This window comes from Myotis yumanensis, unplaced genomic scaffold (genome assembly GCF_028538775.1).
Source record: "Myotis yumanensis isolate MYYU_CA2020_CCGP unplaced genomic scaffold, mMyoYum1.0.hap1 SCAF_2, whole genome shotgun sequence".
In the NCBI taxonomy this organism is placed as follows: domain Eukaryota; kingdom Metazoa; phylum Chordata; class Mammalia; order Chiroptera; family Vespertilionidae; genus Myotis; species Myotis yumanensis.
In genome coordinates, this window is record NW_027223753.1 from 152,584,427 (window position 1) to 152,611,852 (window position 27,426).

General features: G+C 39.1%; 1 protein-coding gene across 5 annotated transcripts in view; it reads right to left on the reverse strand.

Annotated features, from left to right (window-relative positions):
* ZBTB20 (zinc finger and BTB domain containing 20) overlaps positions 1-27,426 on the reverse strand; it is an 862,593-nt gene that overhangs the window by 300,021 nt on the left and 535,146 nt on the right. Inside the window, exon 1 of one of the 5 annotated variants that reach the window (XM_070406233.1) lies at positions 18,953-19,010. The exons of 3 other annotated variants lie outside the window; for them this stretch is intronic. The gene's annotated coding sequence lies outside the window, so the exon portion shown is untranslated. Of the gene's footprint in view, positions 1-17,900; positions 18,313-18,952; positions 19,011-27,426 lie in introns of those variants that run through there. One more of the 5 variants, XM_070406232.1, reaches the window with a different exon arrangement.

Here is a 27,426-nt window from a genome sequence, read left to right on the forward strand (position 1 = left end):
TTAGAAGGCAGCAGCCTAATTTTTGTAAGATAAGCAACACATTCATACACTGGTCAGAAATTATAGCATCAGTCCAAGAAACTGTTTCTCCAAGCTTTCCTCATATTTATAGTCAGGTACTCACTGGAACAACCTAGAAGTCACAGAAAAGAGCAGTCACAGAAGCTCCTAAATATGACTTGCCATTTCCTTTGTCCCATTATTTTTTTGGTAAACAGATAACCAATGAGTTAACCATTCTGTGTAAGAATTTCTTCCTCTGGGTTCTGTTATTTGTTTGAGGCAATTATTTTAGAACATGGAGGTAGAAAAGGAGTGTTGATTAATTGATATAGATTCTTTCTTAATTAAACACCCAATACATTCTGGGTATTTTAGTATCATTAGAAAACAGAGGTATGGGTTTTAATAAGAAATTTATATAAAAGTTTAGAGGAGATGATGCTTGAGCTGAAACTTGAAGGCTGGGAGGAGTAGGTCAGGCAAAGACTAAATAGGATAGAAAGGGACATCAGATAGAGGTAACACACACAAAAAAAATCACAGAGCAAGGCATAGTCTAGTCCATTGAGGAAACTGCAGGTGGTTCAGACAGAACTGTGGGTGACATTGGAACAGCAGGAAAAGAGATTTCAGAAGTGGGTAGGGACCTCCTAGGTGGTGAAGGAAGTATTAGTTTAGATAAGGTGATCAAGGGAAGCTGAGGCCTCAATGAAGAGAAAGGGTCAGCCAGGCAAAGCTGAAGGAGAAGAGCTCTGCCTGCAGAGCACTGAGCAGACAGTCAGGTCTGTACCAAGAAGTGGTGAAAGGCCTCGGACACTTCTTCCTGGTTGCAGAGATGAGCAGAACTATTCCAAACACTGTTTCCCTGACTGTTACCTAATCTGTTTTGTTGCCTCTGGAGCCATGGCTCTTTCCCATCAATGAATTCATTCAGTCCCTGTAATCAACTCTGATTAGTGTTGTTTAACATCAATCTTTCCTACATTTTTTCAAAGAAAGATACCAATCAGTTCTGCATACCCCTGCTTGTTAAAAGCAGCACCTCTCCTGCTGACTTACCCTTCCCTTAATCAAAAGGGCAGGAGGAAGCAGTTGGGATTCACTTTTCTTTTTTTTTTTGTTTCAAAGTACACAAATGTCAACTTCCTCAAGTATGTTTTGCATCACTGAGTTCAGTCATGTAAAGTACAAAGTTAGCTTAATCAAAAGGTTGCAGGCTGCCGATTGCTAAAATGGAGAAGGAAAAGGAAACCCAGGCCTCCCTGAAGTGTGAAAGGGTGCACAGGCCACTGTTGCATGTGGATTCACATGGAGGCCATGCTGAGCTGACAAGGGGCTTTAGGAAACATGAACCTCTACAACTGCATCTCTCTATCCTCCATTTGAAATGGCAGCGGCACTTTCTTTTTATTCTTGTGCCCAGTCAAGTACTTTCCATATAGCTTTGTAGCAACACCAAGCCATAGCCCATTTAAATGTATTTAAAAAAATTATTTTCACTGCCAGTCCCCATACTTTATTGGAAGAGTGTAATTCTCCTTGCCTCCATGGACCTGAAGGTGTTAGCACCTAGAGCAGCTACCAGGTAGTCCATTCATTCATTTATTCCCCTACTCTTTTTATGAATCAGTATCCATCATGTGGCGGCTGTCAATATGAAATCCCTGGTCAATAATTTCCTTGGAAGATGCTTTTAAAAGTAGCAGAAAATATATTTTCCACAGGTTATCTTAGATTAAATTGTAACTCAACTTGGTTTTGGAGATAAGTATAAGTCTATAAATAATACTTACGGACATGTCTAAACCTGAACTTACATTCCAATCAAGCACAAAAATCTTATATGGTTATGATCCCCAAGTAAGTCTGGAGAAGATAGTTAATCTTTGTAACCATGTGGAACTGGTACGGCTCACAAAATGACATTCTGTGTAACCTCCCTGGGGTTTCTGAGTAAAACTAAAGTGATAAGAAGGTCTAAGGTCATTAGCTCGAAGTTCCAGCCAGAACTAGAACTCAAGCTTCAAATTCCTAATCTAGGGACTTTCACGTGATGACCATTTATTAGGTAGGTGCGAGGAGTGAGAAGGAGGGGGATACAAAATCTGAAGGTCACTGATATGGAGGGACAAGGAGAGTTATAAGATGCTTAAAAAAAACAACATTGGTCTAGAGAAAAACTCCTACTCATTTTAAATGCCTCTGAATTACAGGGAAGAGCATAGGACAGCGGATCTCAACCCGTGGGTCGCGACCCCTTTGGGGGGTCGAACGACCCTTTCACAGGGGTCGCCTAAGACCATCAGAAAACACATATATAATTACATATTGTTTTTGTGATTAATCACTATGCTTTAATTATGTCCATTTTGTAACAATGAAAATACATCCTGCATATCAGATATTTACATTACGATTCATAACAGTAGCAAAATTACAGTTATGAAGTAGCAACAAAAATAATTTTATGGTTGGGGGTCACCACAACATGAGGAACTGTATTAAAGGGTCGCGGCATTAGGAAGGTTGAGAACCACTGGCATAGGAGAAGCGTGTGTGTGTGTGTATGTGATGTATGTGTGTGTATATATATATTCCCCATTATATGAAATAATACATCATTCTCCCTCTTCAACGTGCTCTAAAAAATCTTGTAGAGCAGTTTCCCAAGCTTCCCTGATCATAATATATGGCATTTATATCTTGTTTCAGATACAAATGCCAAGGTTGCCCCATGGAAGTTTCTGATTCTCTAGGACTATGTGGGGTTCAGAAATATGCATTCTTCACATGTTGATTCATAGGATTAGGTAACACAGAAACCCTTGCCACAGCATCTAAAAAATTGTTCATTCTTAATGAATTGTCCCATTTCAATGTCTCTGTTGAGCCTTTTTCTTTCTTTTTTTTTTTTTTTTTTTTGCTGTGCCTTTTAAGCAGTCACATACTCGTATATCAAAACATGACCTAGTGTTTTCTATAAAATAATTTTAGATACATTTATTGAATTTTAAAGCTTTTAGCAATAGCAAAAAATCAAATGGGGTTCTCACCTAGCTCTCTCCCACTGAAGCATCTACTTATACTTTACAAGTATCAATGCCTAATTTATTTTTTTTTAAAGCCTGTGCTTAGTCAATATTAACTGAAACATTAACTGAATACAGGGTTTCTTTTTTTAAACATTTATTTTGTCTGTCAATCTGGTTGATCAAATTACTAATTTATATCCTGATGGTGGTGATCTTTAGAAAAACCAGTCTGCCTTTGTTGCATCCCAGAGATATTAATAAGAAGAAGAACACATTCCACACAAAAATCAGTAGGGGGAAAAAAAAACAACAAAAAACCTCTGTATTTGAGCCCAGTCTCCACTCTCCCTTAAACCTTTTGACACATAAAAATAAGCCGTTTCACATCAGCCCACCTTTCTTTGATAAGTCAGTCACTTTCCTTCTAAATTCTGTCTGAGACAAAACTTGCCATGCTGTCACTCACCTTTTAGAAAGGCACAACCAGGAAACACTGTCTAAAATGAGTTTACCTAGTGTCTTATTTTTATTTTTATTTTCTTTATTGATTAAGGTATTACATATGTGTCCTTATCCCCTTTTCCCCCTCACCCGCCCACTCATGCCCTCACCCTCCCTGGTGTCTGTGTCCATTGGTTAGGCCTATATGCTTGCATACATGTCCTTTGGTTGGTCTCTCCCTCTTACCCCCACCCTCCCCTGCATTCCCACCGAGGTTTGATGGTCTGATCTATGCTTCTCTGTCTCTGGATCTGTTTTTGTTCATAAGTTTATGTTGTTCATTATATTCCACAAATGAGTGAGATCATGTGATATTTATCTTTCTCCAACTGACTTATTTCACTTAGCATAATGCTCTCCAGGTCCATCCATGCTGCTGCAAATGGTAGGAGTTCCTTCTAGACCACCATCTAGTGTCTTGTAGTCACGTTTTATTCAATGGATACTACACAAACCAACCAGAAAACAAAAATACTACTGTCACATTTTTGCAATAATTCTACGGTCTTGAGAGAAATTAAGTTAGGGGGAAAGAATGGTCCATGCCCTCTTCTAAGCATGAGCGGGAGGGGCCATAACTGTAAAGAATGTCTGTTAATTATGGTTGTACTATAGTTATATTAAGCATTGTACAATTAATTCCCACTATCAAATTAAACTGTTAAATGGGGCTAGATTAAAAACACAAGTTTGCTCTGCTTGTTTTCCTCAGTTATATACAGGGGTGGGCAAAAGTAGGTTTACAGTTGTGAGTACAGTTATTTATTCATTAATTATGTATTATTATTACTAACCTACTTTTGCCCACCCCCCTATAAAGTAATCACAAATTAAGTTTGCCATCACTAGTATGTTTTAACTTGGGGGGGGGGGAGATCTTTTTCCTCACAAGGCATACTGCATATTGAGATGATAAAGTCCAAGGTCAATGATATATATATATAGTTGTTTAACTGCTGCAAAAATAAGCACCTAATTTCGTAGGCTATTTCCCTTAGAAGACTGAGGAACAATAATTTTTTCCTGCTGGGAGAGAATGTGTCTCTTAGGTGGAGTAGAGACTGAGAGACACTGAGGAGTCCATCCTGCAGCAGGAAGCATGCCTGGCAGGCAGAATCCAGGAGAGTCAGACAGCCTCAGAACAGCACTAGGGACAGTGCCTAGAGATAGCAGAGAGGTATGGACTCTCGAGACATATCTGAAAGATTACAGATGGTAGGTAACCATGGTTTTAAGTGTCCATCTCACTGGCCATAGCATTTGCAGTCCACATTTGCAAACTCTCTTTAACTATGTCAGTGACCAGAGCTAGCCTTCCAGGTTAGGCTGGAATGACCACTAACAAGCTGCCCCTAGCCTCCTTTGGGACTCAGACGACAAAGCCTCAGCAATCACAGCAGCAGCAGCAGTACCAGCATGGCTTCGACCTGTAGTTCTTGTCCATCAAAGAGCTGTGCCCTGTCTGCTTGCACTGACAGGCAGATAAATACAGAGATCTGTCTGCAAGTGCATATTTATGTGTATCTACAGCTTCCTCATACAGACCTGCAGAGAATGCCTAACAGCTTCCAGTGTGTAACACATTCACCCACTAATGGGGTGAGACCCATTACTCACAAATGAGTGAAAAGAAGCATCAATATGCAGGTCTTAACCCCAGTTTGTGGGCAGAAACCTGTCATTCCATTGCAGGCCGACAGGTCTCCTATTCAGACAGTCCTTGTTTAATTTTCCAAACACCCTTCCTCTAAATGGTGCTACTCTACACTGTGCAGACATACAGATTTGACAAGCAGAGCCATCAATTTCACATTCCCTATGCCAACTGCTGGGGGAAATTAGGCTAGTATGTACCCGGGATTGACTAGCTGGGGAGGCACTTAGAAGGTATTTTCCACATTAAAGGCTCAGATCTTGGGATGGAATACTCAAGGAGGGTTGTTCCTTTTCAAAACTCATCAAATCAGGAAAGTCCAAAAATATGTATGGTGGTCTACTGTGGGGCATATCTGATACTGAATCCAGAGATAAAGAGAAAAGTAGGGCATGGTCCCAATCTATAAGGAGTTCTGAGTAGGCAATAAAAGGCATCCATTCAAGTAACCACAATATAAAATGGGGCACTTGCCTTAAGATGTGTACACATAATGCTTAGTCAACAGGAAGCTGAATATAGACATGATATACTGGCACTTTGTTACCTTTCAAGAAATGTCAGAACTGTCCAAAGAAAGACCAACTAGAAGCATGATAAGAATAGGTGAACTAGGCACAGGGCAAAAGACAAGGTGATGGGCATTGTTTCTCATGACCAAGTCCCACAATACTCTTGGGATTTCTGAGACTGTCTCAGGGGTAGAGAAAGAGCTTGAGATGCATTGAAAATATCTGTGAACATAGAGTCTCTCTGGCAGTTTCCTTTTGGTGCAGATCTGCTGAACTAGGAAGGAATGGAGAAAATGTAGGAGAAGGGTTCTATTGCTATTTCAGGAGTCAGTGAGAATTAAGAATACAACCAAAGGGAGAATGAAATATTGAGCTTTAAAATTTTAATGGTAGATTTGATATAATATAGTGAGAATAGCACTTCACCTCTGTGGTCTTCCTCCCAAAACCCATAAGTCCAATCACATGATCTCACTCATATGTGGAATCTAATGAACAACATAAACTGATGAATAAAAATAGATCCAGAGACAAAGAAGCATCGAACAGATGGACAAACCTCAGAGGGAAGGCAGGGCGGGGTGGATTGGTGGTAAGAGATCAACCAATGAACTTGTATGTATATATGTATAATCCATGGACACAGACAATAAAATGGTGAAGGCCTGGGGGTGTGGGGGTCTGGGAGAGGTCAATGGAGGGAAAGGGGGACATATGTAATACTTTCAACATTAAAGATTTTTTAAAAACAAACAACAATTAAACATAAGCCCAGGCTATGAGAAAAAAATCAGACAAACCCACATTTAGGGATATTCTACAAGATACCTGATCAGTACGCCTCAATTTTTCAAGGTTGTGAAAAACAAGGAACATCTGTGAAACTGACACAGACCAGAGAAGCCCAGAGAGACGGGCAACTAAATGTAATGTATTCCTGGATGGGATCCTAGGACAGAAAAAGACACTGGTGGGGAGGGAACTAGTAAAATCTGAATGAAGTGTGAAGTCTACTTAATATTAAAGTGCTTAGCAATGTTGAGTCCTTAGCTATGACAGATGTAGCATAGTAATGTAAGATGTTATCAACAGGAGGATCTGAGTGAGGGGTATATGGAAACTGTGTTATCTTTGCAGATTTTCTATAAATATTTATTTTCTAAAGTATTCTAAAATAAAAAGTCAATTAAAAAAAAAGAACTTAAAGTTAAGAACCCAGAATGAGTCCCAAATCCCCCTGAGCTGATCAGTATTCCACGTCATATGAAGTTCCCAGAGGCCTGAATATCAGGAACTCATAAATGGGAATGCAGAGGAGGCTGTGTGTCCCCTGAATTTACTCTCCAGCTTGAAACTTTGAGAGCAAATTATTATTTTGTTCAGGAATATACTATAATAAAGCCCTCACTGTTTGGAGGCTTGAGTGAGCCTTAGTGCCCACTTCCCAACCTGCCCCTACCCTCTAAGCAGTAATAGGCTTTGCTAAAATCAATCAAAAGACAAAGAGGATCCCACATTTAGGAGATATTTTCCAGTTCAAGTTATGATTAGGAGGGACTGGAGTTATGGTTGGTAGGGAAGAGAAATGGAGAGTGCTATTCATATGCGTGTTTTAAATATCCTTTTTAAAAAAAAATCTCCACAGTTATCACTGTATTTTAGTTTTGAGTGCTCCACATCTGGAGGACTGCAATTGCCGCCCAGCTGGCATCAGACTAGTCTCAGTCCCCTAAATCCACCCTGAGCACTATAGCCAGGCTACTCCTAAAACACAGTTTTTATTAGTTTTCTTTGCATCTCTAAAATGTTTCCATTATTTAGCAAACCCTTATTGAGTTCTAATTCTATGACAGCCATTGTTCTCATTACTGAAAAAAAAAATTCTGGATTCCACCTGACCTTTCCCAATTCATATCCTAATCTTCACATATATCTCATCTCTAATTTCATTACTTGCATCCCCACCACCTTGCCTTCTTCTAGGTTGAAATTTTTATACCTTCTCCCTCCTTACCTGTTTTCTGACACCACCATATTCCTTGTCCCTTTCTCTCCAAAAGACCATTTTTTTTTCTTCATCCTCCAACACTCAGCTTTTACATCTACAGCTAAAGTTCTCCCTCTATTCTCAAGCCATCCATGTACCACTAGAGGTCATCCTGATGAGAATTCCTGCAGCACTCACCGCCTTTCTTTACTGCTCATTTTGGTGCATAATAATAGAATAATAATTTCTATCTAACTAGTCTTAATATTTAAATAGAAATCTCCACAATAAGATTATATAAACCAGAAGCTCCCTGTAAGCAGGTATTGTGTCTCTGTTAACTATTATGATAGATACTAATTAAGATTAGCTCTTACCTGTTTCTAAATTTAAATTGTATATTTTCCTCTTTTCAAAAATATTTTTCCTTTTTTTATAATAGTAAAAAAATAGAGACAATAATGGAAACACAATAAATACATCAACATGTAATGATCAGTGGTCTTTACTGGCTGCAAAAACAGTGCTGCATTTTGCTGTTAGTTCCTCTACCTTTTATGTGTGATATTTACTATTAGACACACTCTATATAAGCCAACAGTGCCCAATTAAATTTTATAATAATTGAGCTTTGACTGTTGTTAGCATCAGCCTTCAGTTAGAGCAGGTATAGGGCAACAGAGACTAAGTTCAGGATATATGAGCTCATATTCATCAAGCAGCTAATTTAATGACATTGTGGGAGGCATAATAAGTAATATGACATATAGTATGCCCAGGTTGCTGAATGCTGTTTTTTGAAGATAGGGTTTGATATCAGCTTTCACTTACTTATTATTTATATAAGCACATTTTTTCCAAAATATAATAAGTGTAGAAAAGTTTGTATAAGGTGATATGGAGATCAAAATCAAGGTTATAACCAAGGGCAACAGATTAAAATGCAAATGGGTAATGAATCACTTGTTAAGATTAAAGTTCACAAATTTCAAATGGGAAAAGGCATCAGCAGAGACATAAATAACACAGCTGTAAGGATGGTGTCATGGTTTCATGAAGGAAAAGATGAAGTAGATAGGAGGATATTAGTACTCAGAGTTTCAAATTTTGTCAAAAAAGACAACAATAACTAGGAGAGTTTGGATTGAAAGACTGGGAATAATAACTAGGGATAGTGAATACAATGGCCTAGGAGGACAATGACGTCAGCATTAAGAATATTAAGAACAATGGTCCAGCAACTGAGTAATTCTGCATCAAGTACTTGAAACCAATGTTAAGGCAGAACTCAGTACAAAGACGACCTCAGCCAAAACATGGATTTCTCATGTGTTCTCTGCCTACAAAGACATTCAGATCAACATGTTGGTGAAGCTTATGCCCACAGCTGGGGCAGCAAGCATTCCTAGGTGAATGCGGGAGGGTGTGTGTATGTATGTGTGTGTGTGTGTGTGTGTGTGTGTGTGTGTGTGTGTGTGTGAATGCATATCTGCATGTGTGTAGGTTGTGTCCTAACAGGTATTAACCATGACCCTACAGCATAGTAAAAACTGAGCACAAGCCTTAGCCAGTTTGGCTCAGTGGATAGATCTTCAGCCTGCAGACCAAAGGGTCCTGGGTTTGATTCTGGTCAAGGGCACATGCCCAGGTGGGGGCTCATTCCCCAGTAGGGGGCGTGCAGGAGGAAGCCAATCAATAATTCTCTCTCATCATTGATGTTTCTATCTCTCTCTTGCTTTATCTCTGAAATCAATAAAATATATTGAAAATCAAACAAAAAAACTGAGCATGAGGATAATAATGATGATTATAACAAGAGTTAATGTTTATTGTAGCTCACTATATCCCAGGTTTTAGTTTAAATACTTTACCTTTATTAGATTATTTATTCCCCACAGTAATTTTATGATGAAGGCACCACCCCCATTTTATAGATTAAGAAACTGAGGCAGTAAAAATTAAAGCATTCCCAAGGTCATACAGCTTGTAAGTTGTAGAACCCAGGCAGTCTGCATACTTAATCACTCTGATATACTGCCTAAATCCAGGAGAACAATGAGAGAGTTGTAGAAGTTTACCTATATCTAAATAATATCTTCCTTTTTATGTCCCCAGGGATAGAAATTATTTCAGGCTACTCTTCCTGGAGCAGTAGCCCTTCTCAGATATGTGACAATGTCATGTTATGTTGTTCAGCAGATAATAAAAGCATCATGGTAACAGATGAGAGATTTGGCTCTTTTTAATTATACTCTACATTTTAATTATACTATTTAAGCAATAAAGAAATATTGTTATGAAGCAGTAGAACAACAGACAGGGCAATATGAAAAGTAAAATTTTAGTCTCAGTCAGCCACTAAATGTGGGTTCTGCTCTCTATCTCTCCATTTTCCATTTCTCTACAGAGTGAATAAGGGTTAATACGATGATTATAAAACATTTACCATATGAGAAACCATAAGTTCTATTACTACTGTGATTTTCTGAACACAGATGACTCCCAAGCCCAGGAAAGAGTGACCAAATAAAACATCAGCACCATAGCGACTGAAAAAGTTTGGACTCTAGTGTCCAATTTTATTAACAAAGTTGATTGTTAACATAGCGGCATGAACATGAAATTTTCATTTAAAACCAAGGGGAAATGTACTTAGCCTTGAGTTTTTCCTTGTTGGTCTCCTGGAGTCAATTCCAAAGTATCACCTAATAACTACTATTTAAGAATTTGCAATTTTATATAAATTTATTTTCCTAAGAGTATAAAGATTCAGGTCAATTATTATGGCTTCCGATTTTCAGCTTGACTATATCTCAAGACAGAATGTCCCCTTCAGACTTCTAGGAAGTGACTTGTGTGGGGCCCTGTATAACCTGGACCTTACTGGATGCTATGACTATGCTGTACTGTTGTTTTCACAAGTGAGCTGGGTCAAGGCAAAGAGGGGAAAGAGTTGGGCAAGGACTCATAAGCTGGAAGGCCTGCTGTACAGGTAAGTCTAAACTCCCCACTCTTCTAGCCTCAACATGTTGGAAGACCCTGACCTTAAACTGAGTACTGAATTCTTCAAGGAGAGAAACAGGAACTCCTATACCCTGAACTTGTCAGGAGAGGCTGGCCCCTTTTAGCATTTGACCTTCAGTAAATAATAAAACTGCTTTTATCCGTAAGCCTGTACCAGCTGCAAAGGTGACAGATACCTGTCATATTTTAGAACAGCTTATCACCTCAGCCTCTGAAGTGACCGAGTATTTATAGACACAAAGATAGAAACATAAAGCATGTATGTATAGGCAGGAGTCCCCTGGAGGTGGCGATTAGGACCAGGCAGTAATTTTAGCTTGAAGTTCCTATGACTTAAATAGCCACTTGAGCTCTGCTCTTGCCGTTTACGATGTCAATAGAACCCCTAAATGAAATTACAGCCTTCTGATACACAGCAGGATATCCTTTCTTTGCCATGCAATGTACACGGACGGGAGAAATTGCTCTGTATATGGAGTTTCACTAAAGGGGAATTTATCATAAGGCTGCTCTGCTAAAATATAATTATGCTGTTATTCACTGGATAACACATCTAATGACTTGGGGTGCACTTGATAGCCATGTTTCAGTGAACACAGACGCACGCCCTGATGTGAACTGGGCACTCCAGTGCTTCAAAGCGCTATCGATTTCAATTCTACCATAATTTACACCTGGCTTGTTTTGCCAATAGCTTGAACCCATGCTAACACTGGAACACACACACTCAAGTATTAGAGGAATCAGAAAAGAACTGTACAGCAATATGCATGCAGCAAACTTTCTAGGATTCTGCCATTATAATAATATCCCTTGATGCTAATAAAATATTCTGTAAGACTTTCTGGCTATGTTTGAGCATTTCCTCTATCAGTACTGTCCCACAGTTGGTGGTGACAGTAACAATAATCTCTTATGTTTGTACAAACTGCCAGGGCAGCATCTGAGTGCCAGTCATCTTGGTCCACCTCCACCTAGCAGAAGTACTGGGATGTATTAGTTGCTCATAATAATCTTCTCTAAGGCTCCTCTTCCTCTCTGCATCATCATGTGATATACCCTTTTGCTTTTTGTCCACATATTTTCCTTGAGAAAAGTACACAACACAATTTTAACTATTACCATGATGCTGTTAATTCAGATGACTACCAAACTTATCTCCAGCTTTCCTGACCAAATCCAACAGCCTACCAGATGTCAGTCTGAATTTCCCCCAACATCTCAAAATCAACACATTCAAAAGCAAATTTATCATCTTTCCTGAGCCTACAAACCTCCTTCTCCTCCTCATAATTTTTCTGGTTTAGCTGTATAAGGCAGAATGCTGGGAACAATCCAAAATTCATTCTTCTCTTGATGCCCAGCCCAAAGGTTATTAAATTGTGTCCATTCTGCTTCTTATCTCTTGAATGTGTCTCCTCCTTTCTGTTCCCACAGTTATTGTCCTAGTTCAGGGCTTCATTGTTTCCTGTCTGAACAATTTCAGTTGCCTTCTAATTCATTTTCCTGTCTCAATTCTCCCAGCCCTCCAATCTACCCTCCACCTTTCCGCCAGGGTGATCTTCTATCACACAATTTGATAATTAACCTTCTCTACTTAAAATCGTTCAATGGCTCCCCAAATGCCACAAGATGAAGCTAAAACTTCTTTGCATGGAAATCATGGGCCAACATGATTGTTGCCTGCCTACATCTACAGCATCATTTCTCCCAACTCCTCTACTAAACATCAGTGATACTGGTCCCCAACTTGGCCATGCCATTTCCTATTTAAGGGCTTCACCTCTGCTGGTCCGCTTACTGAATGCTCTTCCTCTTTTTGACTATCCAGGGAAATCCTTCAAGGCCCAGCATGGGTTTATTAGCTCTTCTCTCAAGTTTTCCCTGACCCTCCACTCAGAAGTACATTCAGCTAAACACTCACTATTTTGTGCTTCGGAGGTTCCTTAAACATCCTTCAATTATAATACTTAGCATAGGGCATTATACAGACTTATTTCCCTAGCTGTCTCTTCCCGAGTGAGTAGTTAGAGGCCCGGTAGTATTCATTTTGTATTGTCAATGGAAAAGCCAAAACCTTCACAACAGCATATCAAGGCCTAGTGCTTAGGCCCCATGACCCTGCCTACCTCATGTCTACCATCTCACTCTGAACCTGCCACACACACTACCCTGTTACACTCAAACTTGCCACATACAGTATTGTCTAGGGACTTTGCATTGGTGGTTCCACTACCAAAAATGCTTTGGCCTAGATATCCGCAAAACTCAGTTCTCCACCTTTCTCAAATGTTGTACCTTCAATGAGGCATTCCAGCTCCATCCAACTTAAAATTGCAACTTTGCCCTTAACAAACATAGACACACTCTCTCAATCTTTCTCTCTTTTTCCTCTTTCACTTTTCTCCATAACACTGGTCACTGTGTTACATGCTATATAATATTTTACATATGTACTTGTTTGCCATCTTTCTCCCCTGCCTAAAAAATAAATAAGCATTATGAGATTGGAGACTTCTTTGTTTTGTTTACTGTAGTATCCCAGATCTTGGAAAAGTGTTGGGTGCATAGTATGTGTTCCTCAATAAATATTTGTTATTAAATGAATCAGTCTTTAGCTTCTAGAATTATACCTGACACACAGTATGGGTTCAAAAATGTTCTCAAATTAATAAATAAATTAGTGAATGAATGAATTAATGTTAAATCCATGTCTAATGAATGCAATGAAGAGACAGTCTTTGTAATCCGATCCTCATAACAATGCTGGAAAATAAGTAGAATGGGTACTATTATCTTCATTAGACAAATGAAGTAGCTGAGTCCCAGGAAGGTTAGGAGCCCAAATTAAAGCTACATGGGTAGCCTAATGTTTGCTACTCTTTTCAATCCACTATTAAAAGGTAAAAACGATCCTTTGCACTAGGTTCAGTATGAACCTCTAACATTTACTACACTGTTTTGATTCCTCTTGACTAGGAAGGCAATTAACAGGAGGTTCAGGGTGCTAATACTTTTTATTACAATGTGTGTCTTTCCTTATTAGGTCCTTTTCATAAAACAGATCCTTTTCAAAAGTGGATTAGGCACTCATACAATTTTACCCCTCACAGTGGATTGTATGTGACTACCCAAGAGGATGTCATACTATAAATCCTGCCAGAATGAACTGGAAGGTGAGCATAGCATTCATAGCTTGATGATGCACAGGCTGTTTGGTGCCAAGTCAGTGCTAATGGAGATGTCCTCTATGTGTTAACACCCAAAGGAGAACAAATTCAACAACATGGTTTTTGGCATGTCTGTAGAGAGTTAACTTTCCATTGTTCAAGGGTTAATTATCCATTATGTGAATCACTTCTCTTTCTCCCTCTGGCTCTTACCTCTAGAAATTTAGTGTACTGGAGGATAAGCAGGAAAAATAAAAAGATGAAAATGAAACCAGTACAATTCACTTATATATATTGGAAGCTCTAGAAAAGACTCCCATATAGAAGACAGAATTTGATATAGTTTGGGGATTGCCAAGTTGATTGATCATAGATAATAGATATTATTAAAGCATATCTTACACAGGATTTTGGTTTTGTTTGTTACAGTCGGTTTGTAGTATATGAAGTTACTCCCTGGCTGTGCTTCATGTCAACAGCAAACCATTTATGGTGTGAAAGAGGCCCTTTCCTCCGATGTCCCAGAGCACTGCAGATTCTTTGAAGTGGTTTTTTTATGTATGAAACTACGTATAAGTCAGTGGTTCTCAACCTGTGGGTCACCAACCTGGGGGCTGAACGACCCTTTCACAGGGGTTGCCTAAGACCATCGGAAAATACATATATAATTACATATTGTTTTTGTGATTAATCACTATGCTTTAATTATGTTCAATTTGTAACAATGAAAATACATCCTGCATATCAGATATTTACATTATGATTCATAATGTAGCAAGATTACAGTTATGAAGTAGCAACGAAAATAATTTTATGGTTGGGGGTCACCACAACATGAGGAACTGTATTAAAGGGTCGCGGAATTAGGAAGGTTGAGAACCATTGGTATAAGTGGTTAGAGGACAGGTACTGCATTTTATATTTATTTATCTCCTTCCCAAATAATGTCAAACTGCCTCAATCTGAATGGAAGAGCAATGAACAGGTGATGAGTGAGTGAATGAATGATTGCATGGCTGTCCATATGCCAATACATTGACAGTGAATACATCTTGCTGTATATCATAAGTGATAAATGAAAGCTATAGATTTTTAAAATGCTATCAATGGAGAAGGGGAAATTCACTCTTCATTCAGGTTATTATGAAAAGGTTCAGAGAAAAAATGGAACTTGACAAGGATGTGACTTGCCTCAGTATCTTTAAAGGTATCTGAAAAATTGTAGTTGCTGATGCTGATATGTAAGTAAAGCATCAAAGTATTTCAAGTATAACTAAATAGATGAGAAACTAGAATAAACTGGGTCATTTGTGCATATACTCATTCTTACAATATAGAGTGAATTCACTAAATACATTCTCAATTTAAAGATAATAGAAATTTATTTTCTCTCCATTTAATTTTAAACTACTTTATACATATAGCAATTAATAATTTTATGTTGTGCATAATAGAATTTAGATTTATCATCTAACATGCATATATGATAAAGAATAATTACTAATCTTACCAGCTAAACAAATCTTACCTTTCACAGGTACTGTTCATAAGTATTTGTGTAAAATTTCTGTTATAAGTGTGATAAAATGTCAACAATACTTTACTTATGATCAATTTAAAAAAATGTTTCATTGAATTCAAAGAAAGTAAGCCTAGCTAATATTTGGTTATATTTTAATCTTGAATATAGGTATATGATTATGAATGTGCATATGCATTTATAAGATAACAAAGATACACAATCACATGATACAATGAATCAACCCTTTCTTAACTTTTAAAACATGTATCTTTTTAAATGAATCACATAAGTATAAAAAATCTTTTGTAGACAAATAAGAAAGAATAATTTCTTATTGGGTCAATCATAATTCTGTTACTTAGCAATGTCATTTGTGTCTAATTATGACTGTCTCATTAAATGACTATAACATAGGAAGTACTTATAGCCAATGTGCATGCAAGGAGATATACATTTTAAAACATGCATCTTATGAAATAAAATTAAAAATTTCAGAATGAGCACTAGAATACTGAATTCTGAATAGTATGCTATAAAGGTTTAAAGACAGGTTTTGGAAAAAAAAATAGGTACTATTAACACAACCATTTAAGCAGAATGAAATACATCATTATCCTGCCTTTCTATTAGAGGTATACTGATCAAATTCTGACTCTTAGACACTAGCTTAGCTATGTGATTCTTCCACAGCCACGTGGAGCTCCAGATCTTGGCAACAATAAGGAAAATCTCTCTGGCAGGTTATCTTTGTTAAATGCCATTTCTTAGATATTTGTGTTTACCTATTCTCTGCTTAACAACACTGACAAAATTTTATATACAAACATAGAATATTTAAAAAAAAATGTCTTCCAAGTGTTAAAAATCCAGCTTGCCCTTAAGGCAGTCCTAATAGACATCCCTAGACTAAACGACATTTCTCTGGGAGTCTGTGCAACCTGAGTATTAACTGAGGAAGACACAACCTCCTGTGTATGTCTTGGCAGTAATGGGCTAAAAGCTACTTATATGTTTTTAGACCGTAACTAAATTTTTATATCATCATTTTCCAATTCAACTTATTTCTTTAGCAAACAAGAAACCTAATGACAAACCCCCAAGAAACATTATATTTACAAATAGTATGATCATAACTAATGTGCCTAACCAAAATAGGCAAATTATATACATTAAACTTATAGCACATATTGGTCTTAATAAAACTTGAAGACTGCCTCCTGTCACAGTGACACCTGAGGAGTTTGGTGTGCCTTCTAAACTACAGGAATTGTGACAGGAAGTGGACTCTGTTCCAGAGAGTCACTGACAGAGCCCGATGAGGCTGCAGCAGGGGGCAGTCTCTGTAGGGAACTCGGTTATATACGAGCACACATGAGTTACATGGTTAAGAATGTGAATCGCCGAGAGTAGCAGACAAAATCCCAAAGCTAAGTACCAATGTAATACGTTGGATGACTCCACCGGCTTGGACAGAGTACACACAATAGACATACACAGCACACATCTGGTTAAATGTAAAATAACTATTGCTAAAGCATTTTCAACTTTTAGGAGGAATCTACTGGCAGTGTGTTAATAGCAAGGAAAGCGAAAACAATTAAATAGCATCTCCTTCCAAATATTTAAGAACATCGAGTAAGTGCCCCTTAGGCTGGGTTGTGGTTCTTGGAAGTCTCAGCCTATGAGAACCATATTGGGGACATCAAAGGCTCCTCCCTCTCTCCAAAGAGCAATTCAGTTCAGATGCTGCCACAGAGCCAAATGCTTTTATGGCCACCATGTTTTTTGTTTGTTTGTTTGTTTCCACTCAATATTTTGGAACATGCCCGATTCTTGAAATTGAAAAGAAGACAAGAAAACACTGTAAGATCTAATGACCCTGGAGGAGCAACGAGACTTGATGGTAAAGGACACACACGTTTCAGCTGAAATTGACTCCAAAAGCAGGTCTGTTGACTCCTCTGTTAGTCTCATACTCGACAGGACGCAACCACCCCCATTCCACTCCTTCGACAACTTCCCAGAGCACATTCAATCAGAGTCTCTTGTATTGAGGACAATACTATATTTGGGTTTAGTACTGTGAGGACAGTCATCTAGTTTTCCTATGTCAGGATGATAAATTTCCCTGAAACCAAATAAGGATTCTCATTGCATCCTTCTGTTCGATACCATGAATGCAGAAGAATAAAGAAGAAGGTGTGACAAATAATATTTTCCAAAAGGTTGGGTTGGGGGAGGTTCCCTAACATTGAAAAGCAACCAGTTTTTAGCAAAGAGATCTTTAAAAGAACAGTATTCACAATATTCTTTTGCTAAGCATCCACTTTTCTGTCTTGCTTAGCTGGGTACAGAAGTATTCTGAGCATAATGTAAGTGTTCAGAATAGAGATGCCTGAAAAGTTGGCACAGAGAAACTTCAAATGCACGATGAATCCCACTTTCACTTCCCCCTCCTACCACCCCGAATAAGACCAACCTCCCCACTCACTCACCTATCTTCCTCCTCCTACCAGCATGTGTGCTAGGCATGTCAAGGCTGACATCCATGTGGGCAGCATGAAACCTATGCTGCGGGTCCTCCTGGCACACACTCTGCCACTGTGTATAGAGTGGTCTCGGCTGTGCACACTGAAATCTTCGCCATTACGGTGGACTGTTTGGTAGCTTTTTAAAAGAATTGTGTTTCCCCCCCTCTTTTTAAAAACACCCGTTATTTCCTGACTGCCTCAGAGACACCAAGAATAGAATCCTTGACACATCAAATTCTGGAACCTCACCACTCACCAAGACTGTGGTTCCTGATCCAAGGAGTGCCGACTGAGAATCAGCACAGTCTCTTGAGAGTGTCCAGGCCTGGCTGCTAAGCTCCCTGCTCTGATTAGCTTGTCGAGTTCACAGTGTTCCAGAGTGCTGAAGCACAGAAATTAGGGAGGGGAGGTGGAAGGAAAATCACTGGAGCCTCTTACGATCGAACTTCCACTAACTGAGAGGAAATGTCTTATAAATAAACAACAGCAACAGAAACAAAAAAAAAACACACACACACCATCCCGTCCTGCCAGAGGAATGTACATTATTGTCTCCCGACGGAAAACTTTACACCACACCAGAATGCAGCCATGTCTCCTGAAACTACCTCCCTCGAAACAGAAAGAAAAAGGAGAATCAAGGAGAAAAGGAGAACAAAAAAAGGTTTTTTCATCCTCTTGAATTCTGTTGGGAAGTTCGTGTGCGTTCCCAGTAGACAAACTAAACTAAGCAGTTTCAACAGTGTCACTGTTCCAGGATTTCTTGCGGAGGCTGCTTATTAGCAAAATTTCATTTCTGCCCAGATCATTGCTGTGCCATCCGGACATTTTCAGAAGGGAAGTTCAGGGAGGGGTGGGGGAGGGTTTGACTCTGGAGGAGAGGAAGAAGAGAGGACAAAGGAACACTCCTGGTGAACCCCAATGCCCTAGCCCCAGCCATGAGAAAGCCAGCCCCACCCTCCACCCAACTGCTGCTTGTTGAGGACTTGGTGATGCGGTGTGTTTAATCTACTTACTCTTTCTGCTCGGGAGGCTGAGGTTCCTATATTTCCAGCTCATGCTGGACTGTACCGTAAGCAACAAGTGAAATGAGTTCAGTGATCTCATTCTAGTCCTTCGACTCCTGTCCACATCGCTAAGCGACTGCACAGCTTGGCACAGGCCAGGATGAGTCAGCAGTCTCTGGTCATGAGAGGCCAGGCCTGGAATAGCAGGGGGGTTTAGGTCAGGAGCGAACTGAAGCAGAGGCCGTCTGGACGGCAGTGCTCTCGGCTCTGCAATGTGCGGAGACACTGCAGGTCACAATGAAAGAGCCTCATCAGCTAGTGGGTAAAGACTGTAGGATTGTAGAAAAAGAGAGCAGCAAGGGAAAAATGCAAAACAGCTGCCTACCAAACACAGACAGAACAAATTAGAGTACCACAGTCAGAAAGAGAGGGTACCGGTAGAGTCCTGGAGGAGAAAAGATGCTCATTAAGATTTCTGGAATACCTTTTCTTCCATGTGCTCTGAGCTTGATTTGAGAAATCAGGTGGTTACCTATATACTATCCTAGTATTTTGGTATTTCTTTCTTGATTTGGTAAGTAATGAAACCAACAAATAAAAGCAAAGTGCTGCAGTTAAAGTATCAAAAAGAAGCCTCATACTGCATAAAATAAGTAAGAGCATAATATCTCAAAAAGGTATATTTGGAACAATAGTGTCCTTGAATAGCCTGCAGAACACAGGTCACACATGGTTAAAGAGAAGCACTCCTCAAATAAAGACTGAGTGAGAGTAGAGAAGAGCTGAGAAAAATGAAAGGTATAAGTTCAACAATGAAACACTAAGGAAATATGCTGTGCCCATATTTTGACTCAATGGGGTCAGCACAGACCTCCATCAGGAAGCGATATTTCCCACCACGAGGAGTTCCCAACACCTCTCCGGAGCAGTAGTACAGTGATATAGCAAGAGGAGAGGGAAAATAAGGTTCAACATAAGAATTAATCAGTAACCCAACATTTAGTTTGGGAGGAGGCAACTTGCCTTAGAAGCCAACTGATACAGGAAAGTCTTAGTGTCTGAAACAAACTTAGAGGAACTGTATCCAGGAGACTGAAGTGGAAACAGAATTAACAGCAAATAGCAGTGATGGCCCCAAAATAAGGAAGAAAGCCACCCCAAGTCAAATGGTGCACAGCAGGAATAGCATGGCAAAGAGAACAAGATCAACAGAGTTGGGAAACACCAGTAAAATATTTCTTTAACATTCTTTGAAAAGGAATAAGAACCTACCATATATTTCTAATGGCCATCCCTTAGAGATGCATGGTGTAAGAAAACGTAGAGTAAATTTTGTTTAGCACTTTAGAGAGTGTTAAATCATCTTAACACATCTTTAATAAACGTTTAACCTTGGGCTAATGAATTTTCTGGGCTCAGTTTCCTTCTCTTTGAAATGGAACATTATCACACTCATTGAATTATTACAAGGGCTGAATCTATGTTTGGCCGATGCTTGGTCCTTATTACAGCAGTATCAGTCACATGATGAACACTTAATAAATCACTATCATTTTTATTTGACTATCATATCATCCTCCTAAGTGCCCCGTGAACGAATCATTTCCAGTATTGTCCCACCCAACTGAGTAGAGCCAATATAAAGACTAGTAAAATCAGTTGTGTAACATTCCTCAGAGAATGCTGCTTTCAAAAGCTTATTTCTATCGGTAGAACATACTTAAACACAGAGGATGGTGAAAGTCTATTATGTTACAATCTCGATTTGGGGTATCCATGTTGTCAAAGCAGCTTGGAGCTTACCAGAGTCCTATAACTAGAGGCCTAGAAAAGAAGAGGGATGTTTAGAAGCTTCTCCAAAAGCAACAGGATGAAAGTGCTATTGGCCCTGACCGCATGATGAGGGCTTTTCACCAAAGGGGGAAACAGTTCAGCTGATCATCCCAGCCTAATTGATTAATTGTGGGTCTGACCATCTGGCTGATGAATGCTGACACCCAACAGTGATTGCTGTGTAACACGAATCCGGATGTGCTCTCCCTGATGCCTCCCACAATAATGGCAGCTCTGAACTTGAGCTGAGTGTATTCAGGCCTCTTGGCTCAATCTCTTCATGGAACAGTGACTGTGGCAGGGAATATTTTACTAGACCTGGTCAAGCATGATCTTCTCTGATTTCAGTTACCCCCTCCTTTCCAGATCCACACCTACCCTCTCCTGAACCCTCTCTTGTATATAATCACTTTCCATGCACAGCATTCCATCTGTAGTTTCCATCATACTGTCTGATTCTCTCATTTCCGGTTACTCTATTCAGAAAAATATTTGACTGGTCTAAAAGACTGTATTGCTATTTCATAAGGACTCCTACTGAGACACTCTTATTATATCCCCTTTGCCACTGGTTTACTTCAAATGACTGTGCTTCCAAATAAAGAAAATTATTTTACCTAATTCATGAGCCTGATTAAAAGGCCCCCACACATATGGCCTGAGTTCTGCATGAAGTTAATACACTACAAGGGTTAATAGCAGATAGTTCTTACATCTCAAACCTACATCTAACCCTTGATTAGTAGTGTCCCGTGAAGAAGATTCTCCCCACAAGTTCTCTGGAGTGAGAAGGTTAAGTGCATGTAAATGACAGGGATCTATAGCAATGCCCCCCACAAACCAATCTACATGGAGCTAACCTGTATGAGAGAGAATTCACTAAGCAAATAAAATCTGAATGTGTAGATATAAACTCTGAGGAATTACAACCCAGATATTTTACTATTTTTTTGTGGGAAGTAAACTGACACAAACGTCCTGCACAAGCTTTTCCAACAAGTCAAAACAAAGGAGGATCCTCTGTTTCCCCTCTTCTTTGCCCAGACTAATTACCATCTCAAAATTCACCATTCTCCTTGCTCCCCATCTATGCTGAGTTCTTCTGCGTTCCAGGCTGGGTCAGTGTTAACTTTCAGTAGAGGATGGCAGTAGCATGCTGAACTGCAGAGTTCCAGACTGGGAGTTGGGAAATGTTTTTGGCCTGACTGTCAGTAAACAACTATGTGTCTAGGGCAAGTCAAGTCCCTTAACTCCCTATGTCTCAGTGTCTTCATTGAAAAATGATAGGGTAGGACTGCATGAACTCCACGGTCTCTGCCAACACAGAGATTCTATGGTTCTATAGCTCATTTCCTTTTTCTCTCTGGCATCAACTACTCAACAACTCTGCTTACAGTCATTTCTCTGCTCTCAGTTCCCGATGGAAAAATATCTCCTTCATTTACTACCCGGTATTTGGTATTTGTAACCTCTCTTTCTTTTTTTGATGCTAGATATTTTGAGTCATAAATATGAACACATCCAGATAGATGCTTTAAATTTGAAGGCGTTTAAGGAGAATAGCTTTCCCATGTAGAACATTTAGTGCAGCTCAGCATGGAGGAAGCCAGCCATCCAAAAGTGGAGCAAAGGGGCCAATTCACAAATGAGAGGAAGCCTTTCATAATAAGAGTCTCTAGACTCTTCAAAAGCTAAATGCTACCAAATTCCAACTACTTTTCTAATCAATCCCAGACACCATCGCAAACACTTAGGACTACAAATTTGAGGGCCAGCACTGGCAGTGATGCAGTTCTTATTTCACCTCCACATGTATTGCCAAGTAGGATTTAGGATGGCATAGTAATAAGAGCCAAGAGGACAATCTGTCATTTATTTTCCTCCAAACTTTTTGAAATTTCCCATTTGAGCTCTGTTTCTCAGTTTTAATTTGGTAACTGCCATTTTTCAGCATTTCTTTTAACAGGTTACTAATAATTTCTGATACAGGATCTCATATTTCATTTTGTGCTGCTATAACTGCTGTTAATATTTCATCTGCCTTCAATTCAGCTCGGAATAAAGGCTGCTGGGTTTTTGATACACTGTTAACACTTTGGTTCTGGGGATTTGATCACCAATGTTCACCCAATTTGTCTGGATCTTGTTACATGTAAATAATAGACTGCCTGAATCAGAAATATCTCAGGGTGTGCTATACTAGTACACTCTAGGACTTCTTCGAAGTCTCCTGTCCTGGATCTTTGATGAGAACAACATAATTATTCTGTGTGTGTTTTTTGTTTGTTATTGTTGTTGTTGTTTTTTTTTGCCCAGGCTACTTGCTATCTGCTTCAGTGGTGTTACTCTGGGAGCAGAGTGCAGTGGTTAAGAACCAGGGCTCCCAGGCAGATCTAGGTTCAAATTCTAGCTCAGAAACTTGCTGCAGGTATCACATTAGGCCAGTTCTTTAATCTCCCCAGTCTCTGTTTTCCAATTTTCAAAACAGAAATAATAATAACGTCCACCTCTATTGCTAAAAGGATTCCATAAACCAATGTAAGGTGCTAGGACTTTCTGAGTTATCAATAAATAATGGGTATCATTATTACCTTAGCATTAATAATCTACACATTTGCATTAAAGGGTTATTATTTTGCAACATATTTTAAAGACCAATAAATTACTTTTGAGTGCAGACTTGTTTACTTTATTATAGTTTACATTTTCAAGAACTGTCTGTGACATTAAGTAAAATATTTAAAAATTGGTCCTTAGAAGCATATGTATAATTAAAAATAGCATATAGTATCATATTTTTATTTCACCTTTCAGTCTAGCATTAAATTCTCACAAGTTTTTGTTCATCTAACAGTCAGACCTAGATAAGGCACATGGTACCAATGCTAATCCATTCCATAAAGAGATGGCTTATCATATTTACTTTCCCTTACTCCCAAAGAATATAGACTATTTTAATATTCTTTGATTATGTGCCAGTCGGAGTCCATCAGGAGAAAGAAACCACATAGCAATTTGAATAGGCAAAGTTTAATATAAAGAATTATTAACTATAATAGAGGATTGGAGTGATGAGAGAGTAGCTAGTAAGAAGTGGAGAGAATTCAAATTATATAAGAATAAGCAAATATAAAGAGCATAATTATTTGTAGGGCTGAGATAGAGTGTTCAAGGAAGAGTCCTCTGCACCCCTGGACTGGGACACAGACCTGGTTGGACAAGGCCCAGCCATTGAATGAATGAAAGGCAGAGAAACGGCTGGGAGCTGTTGTGTGGTGGGTGCTGGTGGGAGCTGCTGGCCACCAGGCACTGGAGAAACTACCTGTGCCTCAGCTGCTTGGCACCAAGGCAGCTGTGTGTGTTGGCAGGCACCAGACCCTAGAGAAATCTTGCACACTGAAGGAGCCTGACAAAAGAGTACAGGGAACCAGGAGGGAAAAATTTCTTCCTCTCTAATGTCTCTCCGAACCCTCTACTGACAAGGTGCACTCATACCCTGGAGCAAGGAAAAGTATTTAAAGGTCCCAGATACACGTTTGTGGAGTAGGCAAGGAAGGGTAAATCTGAGAGGCAGCACATTGATAACCAGCATAGTTATTATTTGTTCACATACTTTATGAAAAAACTCACTCTGGAGACAAAATCCAGTGTTCTCAATTTATTATACTACTCTTCGCCTTTGATAATAAATTAGCTCTCTGCATAGCCAAATAAATACTGACACAATCAAAGAAAATAACATTCTATTAAATAAAAGTAGCATTTGTACAATATTAACCCTAAATACTGCCCACATATTTAAATTGTTTATAACTGAAAAATTAAGAAAAAGATGTACAGAAATACTAAACTATTGACCTAAATTTATGCATCAGTGATCTCAGTCCAGAGTTTCAACTAACTGGGCAATCAGGAGTCACTCTTTTTCAAGAGTGGTAAAAGTGGCGTCAATTATCATTTCCCTTCCTCTCTCCTTTTCTTTTTATTGACTGTAGACCCATATTTGGTGTTCCATGCTTGTCAACTATGGGTTGCTATTTTTCAGAAAAAGAAATGTATTTTGTAGAGAATTTTTCTCATGATTCCTGTCCTATATTGTTATACCCTCAATGTTAAATAGAGAAGCATCAGTAAAGACCAATGTGGGCATTCCTCAAGGCATATAGTGATCACTTTTAGGACTGGTTTTACTTATAGATGGGGAGGTATGTGCCAAAATACCTCCCCAGTTTTTGCCCAATTCCTAATTCCTTTAAGAAGAGAACAGAACCTTTTTTCCTAGAATTAGAGGCAGAGTTTTAAAGCACAAGACCTTGACTTTAGAAGAGGCTGTGGTGGTGGTGAGGAGCTAAAAGCAATTGGATGAGAAGAGGTCCTGTGGGGAGAAGACTACCACCAGGCTAAGACCACAAAGCACCCGCCTCACTCACTTTCCATGTCTTCCTATGCCTGGCCATTCGGGTACTATCTGATCTCACTGTTATGGAAGGGTTCTACTTGTATCCTCACAGTTGTGTTTTCTGAAAAGCAGAGGTATTGTCAAGCAGAGCAAGCCTCACTCCGTTGTCTCACAATCATACTGTAGACAAGAGCTGCCTGCTATTGTATTTAGGATTTTCTTTGGTTTGTGTTGTGTTTAAGGACTGAGGATAAACCTTGTGACCCTACATATATTTGATCCCCACCTCCCCAACCAACATAAGCACACTCCCCTCCCCTGCAATTCCCAAGTCCAAAAGGAGATGGTGACAAAGGAGGAAGTCCCTGTGTATTAGGCAGCTGCGTCCTTTGGTTTCAGTTCGCCCTTCTGTTCAGCTGGCTTTTCTGCTCTGACCCACTACACTTACCCTGTCGGCTGCTCTTACCAGCAACATGCCTTTTTAATCAGCCTTCCTGGGGTCTGCATTTGATTATAGCATTTGTGTTCTATTTTGATTCTTTTGTACTGTGCCCTGTGGTGTGAGCTTGAAAGGTGTTATTTATAAAATGAAGTTCTATTGTATTGCCACTTGGATTCAAAGATGACATATAATATTAATGCAGAATGTATTTAATAATATCTTGAATCTATTAAATCAATTTCTTCCTGAGAACACAGAATGGGAGTGAGGCAGTGGGCTGGTAACCAGGTAATGTGATCTAAGCATCACCTGAACTTCCCCACACAAGCACTCTTGAAAACTGGCACAAGAACCATTCTCTTAACGTCAGTGTTTCCAGAAGGCATAGACTCCCTCTCCTCAGCCAGACCAGTGTGGCGTGCACCTGTTTAAACATTCAATTGTGGAAGGCCAAACATTTTCCTAGGCATCAGATGCAAATTTTCTGACTAAGGAAACCAGAAGATGAAACATGGATCTGACTTTTTTTATTACCTAGGAAGATTTAGGTAAAGAAGGAAAATAGAATCACCTGTTTCCAAGGAGCTGCTTGCGAGGTTTGTAAGAAAGAAAGAAATTCCTTATATTCCTGACTCCTCTCAAAGCAGGCGAAGAAAATCCTAGTGATACCTAGCAAGAGTACAGGTTTCTTTACAGATGTTGGGCCTATAGTCAAATGTTCATGGACTAGTCTCCAACTTTATGATGGGGGTGTCCCCAACTTCTTTTACTGCTAATTTTAATCCAAACCACAGACTGAAACATTGCTGTATCAGAGCTTGCATATCACATCTGTAGTTCCATACATTCCATTCTTCCCCTCCACCTTTTTGTTTCTCCTGCTGATACATCTGAAATCCTCAATAGCTAAGCTGCTGTTTGGAAAGGGAGCAAGGAGGGAGCAAGTGTGGAATGTGGTTTACCAATCTGGCTCTGCAGAACTTGCTAAAAGAATCTGTCACACATAAAGGAAGCTGGCTGGGCAGTCCTGGAGTGAGCTCCTAGATTTTTACCTGTGCTTACTCACTGGCTCATTATATAACTCGAGGAAATTTAGGTCTAGTTATCTAATCACTAACATGGAAATAACTACATTTATTTTTTCTATATGCATTGAGCTTCTTTAGGGATGAATGAGATTATGGTTTGGGAATGCTCTAAATTTTCTGCACCAAAGGTGGGATACAAAGGCACATTATTCAAATGATAGATCTGCCCCCCCCTTTTTTTTGGTTCTCTAAATTCAGATATGAAAAACATTAATGAGGGGAATAAATCATATACTCTCATTTATAAGTGACATTCCCAAAAGGAAGAAGCTAATATGTGTTGAGAAATACACATTTCAGTCTTAAATGTATCAAATTATAAGCTATTTGCATAAAAAGATCACATTAATAATTCTTGTACCCTACCATATTGGTTTGCCTTATATAAGTATTTCATTAATATTTGTTGAATTGAATTAAAAAATGAAATCATACAACTTCAGAACTGAAATTAGCTAGAAACCATGTAAGGACAGTTATCTCATTTTGCAGATGATAAAACCAATGCCCAGATAAATTGACTTACTCATCCAAATGCAATATTAATAATGCTACAAGTCTTTAGAGGAGTTGTTAAAGTTCTGCCCTGACCAGTTTGGCTCAGTGGCTAGAGTGTCGGCCTGTGGACTGAAGAGTCCCAGGTTCGATTCGGGTCAAGGGCATGTACCTTGGTTGTGGGCATGTACCTTGGTTGTGGGCACATCCCCAGTAGGGGTGTGCA